The sequence below is a fragment of the Sciurus carolinensis genome, chromosome 1, assembly GCF_902686445.1.
Source record: "Sciurus carolinensis chromosome 1, mSciCar1.2, whole genome shotgun sequence".
NCBI lineage: Eukaryota > Metazoa > Chordata > Mammalia > Rodentia > Sciuridae > Sciurus > Sciurus carolinensis.
Genome location: NC_062213.1, coordinates 109331463 through 109348092, shown reverse-complemented (window position 1 = coordinate 109348092; position 16630 = coordinate 109331463).

Below are 16630 nucleotides of genomic sequence, written 5' to 3'. Positions count from 1 at the left end.
AGCATGGCTAAGAAGAGACCCCAGACCTAGTCTCTACTCTTTTACTCATCAAGTGTGTTTGAATTTGGAAGTCAGTGACCTCATCTGGACCTTGGTTTCTGTATCTACAACATAGAGAAAATAATACCACTCAATTGATATTTACAGATTTATTGATTAATATAACTATGTGCCAAGAATCATGTTAGGGATTCTAGGATGAATAAGACATGGTCCCTACCCTTGAGGAGCTTATAGTCCAGTCTGTCTACTTTTATCAAATATTCTTAAGTAGCACTGCAGTTATTTTTGACCACACCTACTTCTCATCTCATCTGCCAGTAGAGTTTCCATCTTTATGTAGACTCCAACTGACTTCACATAGGCACTACCTGACAGTGCCTTCTCTCATAATCCTGATGCACAATTCTTGCCTCCTGTCTTGAGAGTTTTCCTTTGATATTGAAGCATAGAATCTCTCTAGACCCTGCTTGGTACACACACAGATACAACCTGGAAATGTAGGGGCGTTAATACTCCTTGGAATAAAACTTTGACCACTAGATAATGAAATGCATAAATTCTTCCCCAGTTCTTAGCCTGGAAGAATTTCACTAAGCTGCAGTTTGCATGGCTTCTTGGAAAACTAGCCTGTGAAGTCAAGTCATCAGTCACACTTTATCACCTGTCAGTTGAAAATGCATCCTCACAGTAACTCTCCATTCTTCCTTGCTTCACACCCTTGACAGTTCTTGCTCCTGGGAATGTCACTCCCTATTAAAATAAGACAAATCTCTTCATCAGTCTCTGTGTTCTGAGCAATCCATGCTAAGTTTGCATCAGGAGTAACCTGAAAGGTAAACTCTGAAGATGCTCTTAGTCAGAAGGGTAGCAATACCATCAGTAGCATACACTGGCATAAAAATACTTAACTTTTACCTCTTGTTAATTGGAATGAAGTACAAGATGAGGTGCTGAAATATGTGATGGTTGTGATACTTGAAAAATATGATAGCATTGATAATTATATGCAATGAGTTAGATTTTGTTAACTACCTTGAAAGCCTTGACTAAAAATAATGATAGGTTTAGAAAAACTATCAAATTAGGATACAATGTGAATACAAGAGGCCCTCTATGGAAGCTTTAAGGAGACTTATTTCCTCTAGCTACAGGACACACAATGCTGAAAATTAAACCCAGGATCTAATTATAAGGGTGCTGCAATGCCAAAAAGAATGTATACACAAGTTCTGGTTCCTTACACTTGAATCAAGGCTCAGATAGGAAATGAGAGGGATTATTAAACCTAGAATAGGTGTCATCTGGATAAAATAAGTCCAAGAATCTTGAACTCAGATTTTCTTGAACTTTGCAAGTTGGACAGATTGTTTCCTTCTCCCTTGCCAGGAAAAACATCATCCTCTTGCCTGGAGTTCATTTAATGACTTCACCTATATCTTGCAAGGTAATGATGGTCCTCTTCAAAATCTTCTGCCATTCCTTGATGCCTCCAGGGACAGAGAGTCAGGGACAGGATAAGATCTCAGCATAGCTCAAGCACAGAATTACAGTCCTTGGTCTGGGAAAAATAGTTATATTCTGAAAGAAGTATAGAACTTTGCCAATATGTAACAGCAGCAACCAGGAAATGGACCTTTGAGGGAATGGGAGTCAAAGAGAAATCTAAACAAGAAATATTTTTTGACATGAGAAAATCTAACTTATATTCTGGCAAAGACACCTATGACTTTTTATCACAGTCTTTTGGGATGCTTCTTTAAAATTTGAGCATGATGATTCACAGTAAATTAGTGGAGATTTTGGAACTTCTTTGGTGTGGTATTGAAGAGATCCCAAGGTTCAAGAAAGTAGGAATGTTAAAATGAATATACTATATGCGATCTGAGGATCCACAATCTAACAATATCTTCCAAGTTTGCCTTGAGCACAACCTCTTCACCAGGAATAGGAATATTTGGATGGGGGAGGCATTAGCATCATTGAGAAATTTAATGGCAGTTTTCCTCTATAAACTGAAATTGCTGGTAGAAGATGCTGCTATGGAACAGGGATTCCTAGTGTCAACAAGTTGCACAGGATTGAGGGATATTAGAGACTGGTAGCTGCACTTGACTATCAGAGCACAGTGGATATTATTTCTGTATTGTACAGCAAGGTCAGAGCAGAAATCAGTGTCTTGAATGTGAAGGAATCTGTGGCATTGGTGATGATATGCTGGTAAATATGTGGAAATATGACTTCACTGAAACCTGAGTTGGAAAGAGATATGTACAATAAGTCCTTGTGAACTGATATGAACTGACTTCACCCTACCAACAGGCAACAATGCTTCTAGAACCAGCTGGGATGATTCTCAACTTGTGTCTATAAAAAATCATTCAACCATCAAAATGAAAACACATGGTCCCTTATTTACTCTCTTGATCTAAAGTAGTACTTATCCTCAAAGACCAGATTCAAGAGAAGACTGAGTTTGCTCTAGGAAGGACTCTGCAATGACACTGCAAGCATGCATGCTAAATATTTCTCTGATCATTCTCAATAGGAACATGTAGTCCTTTGCCAGTGCATAATCAGGAGACTACCCTGACTTCAAAAAATAGACAACCTTTACTTGTAGCATTTTCCAAATTCCATAGTATAAATACTCCCACCATGACCATTTTCAAGCTACAAATCTGACTTCACTGAACCCTGAGTTGGAAAGAGATATGTACAATAAGTCCTTGTGAACTGATATGAACTGACTTCACCCTACCAACAGGCAACAATGCTTCTAGAACCAGCTGGGATGATTCTCAACTTGTGTCTATAAAAAATCATTCAACCATCAAAATGAAAACACATGGTCCCTTATTTACTCTCTTGATCTAAGGTAGTACATATCCTCAAAGACCAGATTCAAGAGAAGACTGAGTTTGCTCTAGGAAGGACTCTGCAATGACACTGCAAGCATGCATGCTAAATATTTCTCTGATCATTCTCAATAGGAACATGTAGTCCTTTGCCAGTGCATAATCAGGAGACTACCCTGACTTTTCAAGAACAGTTCAGTATGGGTTCTGATACTGTTTGATATTAGTTCTGACCAAGGGACCTAAAATGTCATCACAGTCCTAAAGCTAGAGAAGTAAATTAGGGAATGCCAGGTGATAAATAGAATCCTGTCCTTAGTCCATCTCACAAGTTCACTGAATCTGCAGACATATTTCTAGGGTTATATCTCTGGTCTCCAAGTGTACAATAAGGATAGATGCAGTTGAGTCCTCACCTCCATTCTCTGACCTGTGAAATAAGGGTCACTATGGTAATAATGGCCAAGTAGAAGTCCCTGAAATTGACTAACTTTTCACTTTCTACTCTTACCAAAGTAGTAAACAGAAGCTCAGTCCAGAAGAAATCACAGATTTAGCACTACTATCAAAGGCTTAAAAGATATAATGGTGTGGGTCTTGTCATATCTTCATTTATTTTGCTTACCTATGTGGTCCCTGCATAAATAAATGAATAAATAAATAAATAAATAAAACAAAGAGGGGGAAAAGCCAATCCTAATGAATTAAGGCAATGTTTTCCTGAACTACCATAAATTTAAGGAAGTGGTAGTTCCAATCATAGTTTTTGTGGTGGATTTAATATCTTCATTGAGAAAATCTAATAGCACTAGGTATGTAACTACTGAATTGCAAGTGCATACTTCTCAAGCCCCATCAATAAGAAGATGAAATGTAGTAACTTGCCTATGGCAGAGAAAGCAATATGCATTTGTTGTCTTTCTCCAGAACTATATTAACTTTCTTTCTCTCCATCACAATAAGCCCATGTGAATCTCTATCATCTTAGAATTTTGTAGAATAATGTTATATTCCTCAATATGGTATCTTGCTCAATGGACTTCGTGAGCAAGAACTGACAAGTATTCTACATGCCCTAGTAAAATATATGCATATTAAAGGGTAAGAAATGAAACATAGGAAGATTGAGAGACCTGACATATTGGTGAAGTTTTAGGAGCACAGTGGTTTGGAGCACATCAGGATATTACTGCTAATGCAAAGGACAAATTGCAGTGATTTGTACCTCCTACTATTAAGAAAAAGGCATAATGCCGAGTGCAGTGGTGCACACCTATAATCCCAGTGACTCAGGAGGCCAAGGCAGGAGTATCACGAGTTCAAGACCAGCCTCAGCAACTTGGCAAAGCCAAAAGCAACTTAGTGAGACTCTCAAAATAAAAATAAAATAAAAAGGGTTGGGGATGTGGCTCACTGGTTAAGAAAGAAAAGAAAAAAGTCATAGTGTTAGTGGACCTTGGATTTGGGGGTAGACTATACCACACTGACCAAAATTTCAAATGACTCAGAAGTCTGCCAGTTTCAAATAAGGCCAAAAATGAGAGAGAATTCTGCAGGAGCCCCATTGGCACAATAACCCTACTGGGGATATATGATTCAGTATAGCCAATGGTGTTTGAGTTATCCATACTAGGTAAGGTTGCTCCTATTGCCAAGCCCTAATTGGAAAGTTAAAGTACTCTATAGTTCTGTGAAAAGGCAATAACTTCTATAACAGAAAACTAATTTCCATTTGAAAATAGCTTCTTGTGTGCTACTACTGCACTCCCTAACAGAAACTAGATGCCTGACCAGGAGCTACGAAGTAATACCAAGAAAATTAAATGAAGATATGATGAGACCTTCGCCCTTACATTTTTCAAGTCTTTGAAACTAGATGTCTGACTAGGAGATACCAACCTAGTCATGAGCTGAAATTACCAGTTTCACCAAGTCATAAGGTTGGGTGATCACAGCAGCAATTACCTATCTAATAGAAATTATATTTTTGGAATCAGATCCAAGTGGGCTCAAAATACATAAATAAATCATATGAACATGTGGCCCAGAGTCCCATGTCTTCTATAATGCACTGATGTCTCTCCTATAATGGACCTATGGTCTCATGGGTTCTCATGACCAACTGATGAAGGAGAAAAAAATTCAGACCAGGTTTACAGATGACTGAAAACAACATACTGGCACTAACTAAAAATGAACTTTCATTTTCATATACTTGCTCATTTATTTGAAGGAGGGAGAAATGACAAAAAAAAGATGTTTTATATATATATGTGTGTGTGTGTGTGTGTGTACATATAATACTATATATATATAGAGAGAGATCTTTGTGTATGTGTGTATATGTGTATCTTTGTGTATATGTGTATACATGCAAACACAGAGACTCCTTCTCATTGGTAAATGACTTAACTGGTTAGTTTGAGTCAAGAAGGAATAAGATCAGAAAATTAGGGGACTAAGTACTAGGGAGTGGGAACAAAGAATGTAGACCTTTGTGTTCAAGTTACAACCCACCCTCCAGCATGTACTTACCACAGAGGAGACTTTCAATAATCAAGTAACCAAATGCCTTATCCTGTGATTGTCCCCAAGCAGCTCTTTAGCCACTCCAGTCCTGGCACAATGAGCCCATTAACAAGGTAAATATGGTAGCAAAGATAGAGATAATGGACTCTCACTCACCAAAGCTGAGCAGTATAACATAAATTTCAAGTTTATATTACTTGCATAGTGGAATATTCATCGGCAGTAGAGCAGGTAACACAAGCTTTCACCCCACTCTCAATTCTTTTCTTTGAATCATCATCATCCTAAATTATGGAATCCTTGGTACTCCACCTTCTCCCATTCTTAAATTTCAAGGGCCAACTCCTCCAAGAAGATTCCTGAATTGATCTTTATACAACCCTGTCATGACAACCACCAACAGCAATCTCAGACCACAGATTTATGGAGACCTTTGTTGACTAGAACTTGATCTTGTATATTGTAGATGAGTTTCCTGAGACAATCTGTGTTCACCCTTTAATGCGGCTCAAGTGCAGCTAAACCATTAATTTCTGGGCTGTGTAGTTGATTCTTCTTCAGGATGTCAGATTTTCCTAAAACAGTAGGACTGATTTGTGCAAACTGTTCTGCATCTGAGTTCCCCTTTGATCATCGAACTAAGTGTGAGCACAGAGAGGCAGAGCAGTACGGTTGACACTACTGGAAAGAGTGGAATCTAAGAAAATTCACATTCAGATCCTGGGTCTATCATTTAAATGCTGTATAATTCTGAACTTCAGCATCTGTGATGGTTAATTTTATGTGTCAACTAGACTGGACCATGTAGTGACCAAATATTTAACATTATTCTGAGAGTGTCTATGAGGATGTGACTGGATGATTTTAACACTTGAATCAGTAGACTGAGTAAAGAAGATTGCCCTACCAGTGTGGATAGAACTTATCCAATACATTTAAGGCCTGAATAAAACAAAGGTCTACATAAGAGAGAATTCACAAAATATGGAGTAAGAGAATTCACTATCTTTGAACTGAGTCATTAGTTTTTTCCCACCTTCAGACTCAAACTCAGACTAGATCTTATACTATCAGCTCTCCTGATTCTCATTTCTTCAGATTTGAACTAGACTGTATCACCAGCTCTCCTAGGTGTCCAGCTGCAGATCCCAGACTTTTCAGCCTCCATAACTGCAAGAGCCAATTCCTTATAATCTGTATGTGTATTTATATTTATATGTGAATGTATCTATAGACCAACAGAATATATGTAAAAAAGTATACACAGTATACAATATAAAGAATAATATGTAAAATATATCTTATACAGATTACATATCATGTATAGATATAGATAAATCTACTGGCTTTAATTTATATCATTAATATATAATATAAAATATATATGTGTGTATTACATATTATATATAGCATATTATGCAATATTATATAATGTATATCTTTTATTAAAAATATAGCTATATGAGAAAATGTATATTATGTAAAATATACGTATATTATTTATACTATTATATGGTATATATTATGTAGTATGCATTACCTATAGCAATATATTATATAATAAATATATCCAGATTATTTATATATACATGTGTGTGTGCTATTAAAATATATCTTTCCTATTGGTTCTATTTCTCTGGAGAACCCTGATTAATACAGTATCTTTGTGTATCAAAGATATCTATATAGAATATATAGACATAGGGACATATATCTATATAGAAGTATGCCTTAAGAATCATTGCTAAGATACATGTGAGGAAGCATATTGAATGTGGATTTTTCATTTTTATTTATTCACTTATTGCTGGAACAGCTTTACCTGGATATAATTCATATACCATACATTTTACTCATTTAAAGTGCATAACTCTGTGGTTTCCAGTTTGTTCACAGAGTTGTGGAACCATCACCACCATCATAAAAGCAGATTTTTAAACTGCAAAACTGCCCACCTATCAATTGGAGTTATCACTGCTCTCCATGCAGAGGGAGGAAAAAAAAAAAAGAACAGGCCTCTTTCCCTTGAAGAAGGATTTGTTTTGCAACTCACAAAGCACAGTGGGGACCTTTTCTGACATTTGACTTCAGGGCCAAGAGATTTGCTCTAAGTAGCTGGGATCAGGAGAAGTGAGAGGAATGTAGCAAACAAAGCTTTGGTCTAATATTTCATTTTAACCCAAAATAACTTATATTTGTAAAGCTTGTTAGCATTTACAAAGTACATTTCACAAAGTGCGTCTCATTTGATTTTCACAGCTCTGTGAGGCAAGTATGGTTCCCCCATTTCACAGATAAAGAAACTGAGTATACAAGAGTTTACTCACAGCACAAGAATAGTCAGGAACTTCCTAGGCACCTCTTGGTACTGATTGCATGATTTCTCATTAACATTTGCTGTGCTAAACTTGGCCTAATTTATCCTTCATCCTTTTATAAAATCCTGCATCTGGCTACAGATCTTATAGCCTGCTAACCCTTTGGAGAACTAGATTGAGAAGAAAGGTTTTCTCATGTTTTCCCTAAGAGCCTAATACCCAGCTTAGGGGCTACCTAATATCTTTGACAAAACAAGAAGTAACCTATTTGATGTCTGTCAATAGGTGTTCAATGTCAACACCTATTGAAGCTAAAATTATGTTTCTGTCCTTTCAGAAAGAAAGTCAACTTAAAGAGAGCCAAAGTTCAAAGTCTCCTGACATTTAGGTTGTTCGAAGGTCCAGCATTAAGGTAAGCATACCCACTCTAACCACATCCCAGTCACTGTGACACTCATTTGGGTGCAAAGATCTTGATCTACAGCAGGAAACGTTCTGCCAGTGCTTCCCTCCTTGAGCTCTGTCTGGGTCCTCAAGGTTGCAGGAGAAAACAGTGGTCCAATTAGGAAATCATCTCTCAGGGAAAAATAAAAAGAGGCAGCATATGGAAAATGGAGTGAAATTCCTTTAGTGAGGTTCTTTCAGGGGGGGTGAGTAATTTACCAAATGCAGGGCAATTTTTGCATCTGGCTGGTTCAGTGGGACACAATGAAGTAATTGAGACTAAATTACAGAGACTTTGATTATGAGACTGGGTTTTCCATAAGGCCACTCAGCTCACACAAGATACTTGTATCTTCTCCAATGGGAACCAGAGGAATTCACATTGGATCTGATTTGCAAATGACTCTTCCCCTTCATTAGCATCCCCACCCTCAGGTGGTGAGATTTTAATGAATTATTTAGAATCTTTCATTGGGGCCAATAAACATTATCTCCTTTCATCAGACCAAAAGAAGGGCAACCAGGTCCTTTAGGGGTCATCCATCCATCCTCCTGCTGTCTTCCTTGTAGATCTTCCCAAATATTTGCAGGAACAGAGGTAAATCTTGAATTTTCAAAACAATTTTCCTCCTATCATTCAATCTAGGGTCAAATCCATAACACATGGGATAGGAGAGGGTTATCTAGCATGTGATTTAGGAATCTAGGACAAAGTAGCAATCAATATAGTATCAAGAATTGTTATGGTTTGGATCTGAAATATTCCATCAAATGTTCATGATGAAAGCATGGTCCCCAGTGCAGAAAGGTTCAAAGGAGGAAATTTAAGGCAATGATTAGGGCTCTGATCTCATCAGTTGATTAATCCATTTGCTGGATTAATCCATTGAAAGCTGAATGTATTACTATTTAGTAACTGTAGGCAGGTGGAGCATGGTTGGAAGGTCGTCACTGGAGGCTTGCTCTTAGAGACTCTATCTTGTCCCTGGATTTCCTCTCTCCTTTCTCCTCTTTTCTTCTCTCCTCTCTCTCTCTCTCTCTCTCTCTCTCTCTCTCTCTCTCTCTCTCTCTCTCTCTCTCTTTCTCCCTCTCTCTCTCTCTCTCTCTCTCCCCTTCCCTCTCTCCATCTCTTTCCCCAGCTGCCATAAGCTGAGCAGTTTTCCTCCACCACACCTTTCTGCCATGATGTTTCTGCCTTGGAGTAGCTGACTATGGACTGAACCTCTTAGACCATGAACCCAAAATAAATCTTTCCTCTTCTAAGTTGTTTTTGCCAGGTATTTTGGTCACAGCAACAAAAACCTTAACTTTAAGCACAAGAATGCTGAAAGGGTCACAGTAGCCTAGTCTGACTACTGCCACCTATCTCTTGCCTTGGTGCCTACCTAGGCTCTGCACACACTCTCCTTTGTGTGCTCTGCAGTAAGTAACTGAGTTACCCACTCTGAACCTCCAAAGCAGAAGGGCAGAGTTCCCATGGACATTGCACTCCTGGTCACTGAATTTTTCTTCAATTATCTTTAGAAGAAGGATGAGGAGGAAGAGGAAATACTGCTTTTGTTTGTTGAAAGGCAATTATTAATTACTAAAGACTTGTCTTTTTGAATATTTTATTTCAAAATCCTTAACAAATTGAAGGATAAGTAATAGTATTTCCATTTTGCCAATGAGAAAATTGAGATAAACAGAGGTTAAGAAATTAATCCAAGTTCATACAGACAGAAAGACCCAGAACTTTACCCCACATCTGATCAACTCCATATGCTGCTTCTTATTCCGGATTGCCTTCATTTACAAAGGCAGCTGCTGGCGGGATTTTATCTTCCTTGGGGAAAAAAAAAATCAGTATTTTTTCTTAAGGTCTTCAACTGATTAGATGAGTTCCATTCATATTATGAATTACTAATGTAATCTGCTTTACTCAAAGTCTACTGATTTAAAGGTTAATCTCATCTTTAAAAATACCACCACAGAAGCATCTAGACTAGTGTTTGGACAAATATCTGGATACTGTGGCCTAGTTGATGCATTAAATTAGAGATCATTCTCAGCACTGGCTTTCCAATTCAAATGTGTTCACTATCCAACCAGAGCCTGCAGGGCAAGGTCCACAGTCTTCTCCATCTAAGAAAAGATGATAAATAGCCCCAGAAATCTGACCATAGTGCAACCAGAACAAAGAAGGAAGGGTACACAGGTTGGCCTTAGAGGCACACACAACAATTGGTATTTCATATCCCTTTCCTTGCCTAGGGCTCATTTTCTCTCTGCAACTCTTTAACAACATCACCAAACAAACCAACCAAGGCAGGAGATGGTGGTGGGCAGCTGAATTACAAGATTGAAGAGTTAATATGAATGCTTTGGTCAGTCAGTTACCAAGTCTTTAAAAAGTGACTGGCCCTTCCCACTTCCCCTCATGTCCACATATCCAAAAAGAATGCTCTGGGTTGTACGGGTAGTAGCCTAGAGAAATGCCAACATTTACCCTGGGAATTCCAGACCCTCCTAATCAGAGGATATAGTATCAGGATACAAAAATTCTTGACAGGCTAAAATGATGGTCTGACTCTAATAAAATGAACCTTACTGGAAATAAATGTGCAATCCTTCAATTAGGTCCTAGAGGAAGTAACATAAAATAAGACAACTACCAAGAAGGATTCAAGAAGACCTTGCTTTTTAAAAATTGTATCTGGCTTGCATTCCCTGGTGAAGCCTTTATCAACTTTCCTATTAAAATACCCATGGAAACATAGATAAGGATAAAAATTCACAACACTGAAAACTAAGACTGATGGACAACTTAATGACAAAATCTAGAGGGAATCTCTGCTTCCTAAGTGGCAATCAGAATTGGAATTTTAAGAACCTTCCTAGGCTTAACCTCACATCACATGGAGGTTTTGCCTCACTGTGGCAGAGCCTGCTGCTTCTCAACATCTGTGTTTTCTTCTGCTTCCTGGATCCTCAAAGAGACTATATTTTATAGGCTTCTTTTTCATTCAGGTATATCTGTGTGCCTGAGTTCTGGTTGATGGAACATGTACACAATGGGCAACCCTCAACTGGTCCATAAAAACCTCCTGAGCATGGTCCTCTATCCTCAGACTGAATGGAGTCAGTTCCAAAGAGAATGGAGACCCAGATGGAAGGAACCAGATCTCTCTATGAGTAAGTGGTTCAGAACTAGCCCTGATCTCACTCCTCAACCCCAGCACACACTGTACTGTGATATGAGAAATGACCTTTCACTGTGTTACCACAATGAGATTTTGAAGTTCTTTTGTTACAGAATATAGTCGACTCTGATGTATTCACAAAACAGAAATGATATGAAAAGTTCAGAAAACATGATATACCTGTCATTCTCTAGCTCCCAATAGATTCTATTAGTACACTTAAGAAAAAGGTTGTATCTGGAGTCAGCAACAGGAAAAACCTTGATAGCTGAATATACTGCTAATCATAACTTCCCATTTATTCATGTCAACAAATGTTCATTTTGTACCTACTATGTGCTAAGTCTGTGCTAAGTATTGGAGCAATAAATGAAATAGAAATAAACCCTGCTCTATTATAGCTCAAAATCTAGCAGTATATAACAACTAATTACTAGACATTATAGACCAACTTGGAGCACAGAGTGGTCTCACACATAAAACAAGGAAGTGAGATCTAGTGTGTTTAATAGTACAGCACATTTGAGAACCAGTATATGGAGCCCAAGAGCTTGTGTTGCTAAGAATTAGACCAGAAATCATGTATATCATTGTGTTCACTGACTTGCTCCAGTGGGATGTGATGCGCACACCCTAAAACACCAAGCCTGCAAGATCTTGCTTCACTAAAGGTGAGCAAGAGAAAATGTCTGATAAGAAACCTGAAGTATGGGGCCAATATTATCTAGAAGACTCGGCCAGAGGCAAGAAGCCCAGGTGAGGGGATGGGCAGGGCCAAGAGGTGAGCAGATCAATCTTTTTCTATTAGAAATACAATGAAACTATTGAAAGTACTTCAAGACAAAAAATTAAATTCTACCACATCTATTTCCAAATAACTTATGCAATAACCATTTTCATCATTCTACTTCTATACCTCTGAAAATGATATACTACTGGATTCAGAAGGAAATTTCCAGAAGTTATCTGAGACTTTTTATAGAATACAAAAATACAACACCTTTAAGAGACATAAACAAAACTCAGAAATTAATTTAAGAAATCAAAATAACTTGACTAAGAGAGATGTGTGATATATGGAAGAATTTGAAAGAAATATATACATATATACATACATATACATGCACGTACATACATACTTGTGTATATATACACCCACATAGATGTACATACATGTATGTATTAGAAGAATTAGAGATTAGAGTCTATTTTGGAGTTAGTAAGGAGAAACTTTATTGTGGGAAGTGAAATCATAACCTGAAAGATAATTTTGAAAAATCTTCCTTGAACATAGAGGCAAAGGACAAAACTGAAAGTTAGGGGGAAAAATGACCACACACATGTTTAAACTAGTTAGAAGAGGGAAAAGAATAAGGAATTGATAAAATTTTAGTCTTAAATAGAGGGTAATGAAAGATAATGTTTCACTGTTGACTTAAAACATTCAGTGAAATGTTTTCATATTTTTGTCATTTTGAAAACTAACAAGTACATTTTTAAACTTTAAGAGAATTTAATATGGTCTCTCTGCTTTCAAACAATGAAAATGATAAGCAAAGAGCAAAATATTAGTCCAAACACCAAAGGATGGAAAAGGAGGTCATGAACAATAAATGTGTATATTGGCATCAGATCTGCTATTTTACTGCTGCCATTATTCTCCCTCCCCCACACCACTTTACAACCCAGATTGCTAGGCTGCCAACTTCCTAGTCAGTAATTGGTCCAGATTGTTAGCCTGCGAACCTCCTCGCCAGCCACTGGTCCATTGTTATTAGCCCGTGAAATTCCACTACTTAAGAATAGCTCCCCTGCCATTTTCTCTCTCTCTCTCCTCCTCATTCTTTCTCTCTTTCTCTCTCTCTCTCTCTCTCTCTCTCTCTCTCTCCCTCCCTTCCTCCCTCCCTTTCCTTTTCCTTCTCCCTGCAGGGAGACACTCTGCCTGTCCACTTAATAAAATCTCTTGCGTGAGTTCCCCCGTCTGGAGTGGTTTCTGGGTGCTTTCAGTGTACATGGTGGATATTTATTTTTCCTGGCTGCTCAGCATCTGGCAGGTCTGCTCCTGACTCCTAGAAGCTGAGGGTCATTTCATTTTCCTAGCCCAGGCTTCCATCTTGGTTCAGCCAGTCAGATGCTTAGCACGAGACTTTGAAAGTTGAAGAAGTGGTACATGTGTAAGTGCAGGCAGAGATTATTTAGGGGTGGCTACTATGACATCAAGAGTCCAGGAGCATAGTACCCAAAATCCAAAACAACAGTGAAATTCAGGAGTAGCAGTAGCAGGAGTGTAGCTACATGTCCTGTCATGATCTATGTCAAGATCTTGGCTGTGTCTTACCTTCCACAGTTCCTGCTGATTTTGAGAACCTGTTTTCCTCTTTCCAGATATTCCTCTGAGACTTTCCTCTTCTGCTTATGTTAGACTTTGCTTCTGTTGTGTGCAAACAAGAACCCATTGGCTACAGCATAAAACCAGACAATAGCAGTAAACCTAAATATATTACCTGTAACAATAAAAGCAAATGAATTAAAAATTCCTTTCAAAAACCAAAAAGGAATCTCAGGGTTGAGTTTTAAATTTTTAATAATGTATTATTAGAAGAGAGACACCTAAAACAAAATAGTGCAGAAAGGTTTAAAGTAAAAAGATTGGCATCTGTTAAATGCAAATAAAAGAAGCAAAGGGGGGATGTTAATACAAGTTAAAACAGAATTTAAGAAAAACAATCAAATTGGAGGCAGAGGTTAATTTTACATTTTTACTTATTTTTAATCAGACAAAATTATTATGAGAACAGATTATTTTAAAAATTAAATGAACGTAGAAATATATGGAATAAAACATGAAAATGTTTTCTTCCATTCTTCTACTACTCCATCCCTAAGAAGTAATCTCTAACTAATCCCTAAGAAGTATTTGGTGCATATATTTCTAGACCTTTATGCATGTATATACTCACAGATTCACAGACAAATATAAGACTTTGAAGGCTTTGTTAAATCATAGTTGTGACCATGTGGTGTGTCAGTTGTAGCAGCTGAGGTGCGGTTCTGAGAGTCAAGTTCATGTTCCCTAGGCAGCAACCAGTCAATCACTAAGCACAGAAGCCATTGCTGCAGTACAGTTACCAATGCAGAACTCCTCTGTGGGCAATCTTTGTACCAAATCTCTCTGTGGTACTGGCGGTCAGCCTCAGTGGCTCTTTCTGTCCAGTCTTCCTTCCTCCTCTTCATTCACAAAACCACTCTTTATCATGGGTAAAACTTTTGCCGCCTACTGCAGATCTCTCTTCCCTTTATCTTTCATGAGCATAACTCCAATTAATTTCTTGCATTTCTAACCTCATCTTGGCACCCAAATGACATTATTGGTATCAGAAATCATCCAAGAAAACAAAGGTAGACATGGGTTGTTAAGGCTGGACCACTCACTGTTTGGCAGAAAAGGAGGACTCTGTTGAGTGTTATGTGGGACCATGGGTAGTCTGTGGGACAAAGTAGTGGTAAACTTTTCTAAAATTTTCACCAGAGGTGACTTAAAAGAATACCGCAGGGCAGGGGAGCATCCTGGCATCTTGCAAGGTGACCTGGAAAGCAAGGCACACAAGGCCGGTGGGGTCAGCTGATGATTACAAAGTTGCTATGGATGCCCTACAGACATCCTAAGCATGTTAGCAATAAAAAACTAAGTTGAGAACACAGGGCCTCTTTGATAAAGGATCTCATCTTCAGCAGTGGGGAGGATGGATACAACTCAAGATCACAGTTTGGACCAGGAAGGTTCAAAGGTGATTTTGTGACTCAATCAAGGCAGTTTTATATGTGAAAGTCAGGGCCTATACTGGGGAAACCTAGGTCCCTTAAAAGTGGTTCAGGAGAACTGGGTGAATATCTCAGAGGAGTGGGTCTCTGTAGATTCCTCTAAACCTTCAGAGGCTGCAGAATAGCCCCCCTTCCCTATTAAGAGTTGGAACTATGCAACAGTACTGCAGAGGCTTCTCTCATACAAGGTAAAAAGAAAAAACCACCCTGCAGAGGCCTTCCCTACCTCCTCCTGGATGCCAGATCTCATAACTAGAGGTAAGTCCCAGTCTAACTGGCAAGGAAAATGCTGGGCCTAATAAGGGAGGAAAGAGATTATATTATACTCTAATAAGAATTAGCTAATGCATTCAGGCAGGAGCCAAAGTGCTCATGGGATTGAATTCTTAGGCTGCATGCTCGAGGGACGTAAGACTGGATAAACAAGGGTTCATCGACTTAGGGGTGTTCTCTCAGGAAATTAGATTTAATGCCCTGGTAAGGACTCCATCAAGGGTTTGGGAGGCAGACTACCTACTAGAGTGGCTCATAGAAGCCTGGAGAGAGTGATGGCTTATGCTGAGCAAAGTTGAAATTTCTAAATTGCTATGACAGATGGAGGCAGGGATTAAAAAGGCTCAGAAAAGTAAGGCCAGAAACCACTTAAGGATTATGTGAGTTGGGCAGGCACAGGCCATTAGGAGTGACCTGGTGAGATGGGTACCTGAAACACTGTAAAGTTCAGCTGTGGCTCCCCTCTACAGGCCAGGGATGCTGGTAGACGGGGTCACAGAGCCTGGCTGCATGGCAATAGGGAGAATGCCCTTCAAATACCCCTACACCAAGTGATAGAAGTCAAGTGACAACATTTACCCACCAGAAGCCAAAAAGTTTCAATTTCCATAATGACTGGCAAAGTCAGAGTGACAGCCAAGGGAGTCTGACCTATAGAGAATTATGGAGATGGTTAACAGAACACAGTGTCCCTGGGGGCAAAACGGATGGGCAGCCAATAAAGCTCTGCTGAATACATACAACCAAAAGAGTAAAAATGTGTGACCAGGAGAGGGAGATCAGTTGCCTGAATAAAAAGTCAATTTCTTGCAAAACCAATCTCCAAATTTGGAAATGATCTGATGAGATGGCCATGTCCCCAGGATAAAGGAAAGATGGCAATCTGGGAGAAACGACAAAGAATAATGCTATCTTTAAAGGATGCAGGAGTGATGGTCCCTTTGTATCTCTACCTGATTCACCAGCCTGACCCCAAAAGAAATTAGATGGACCCTGAGGAATGAGTGTAAACTCCCACAGGATCAACCAAGTGGTGGTCCCTGTCACAAATGCTGTGTCAAATGTGACATTGTTCCTAGAGCAGAGTAATAAGGTCCTAGGAATTTAATATTCTCTCATGATTTGACAAGTACATCTGTCTGCACTGACCAAGAAAGAGAACAGAAACAGTTCACACTCACGTGGAACAGACCATACTCAATTT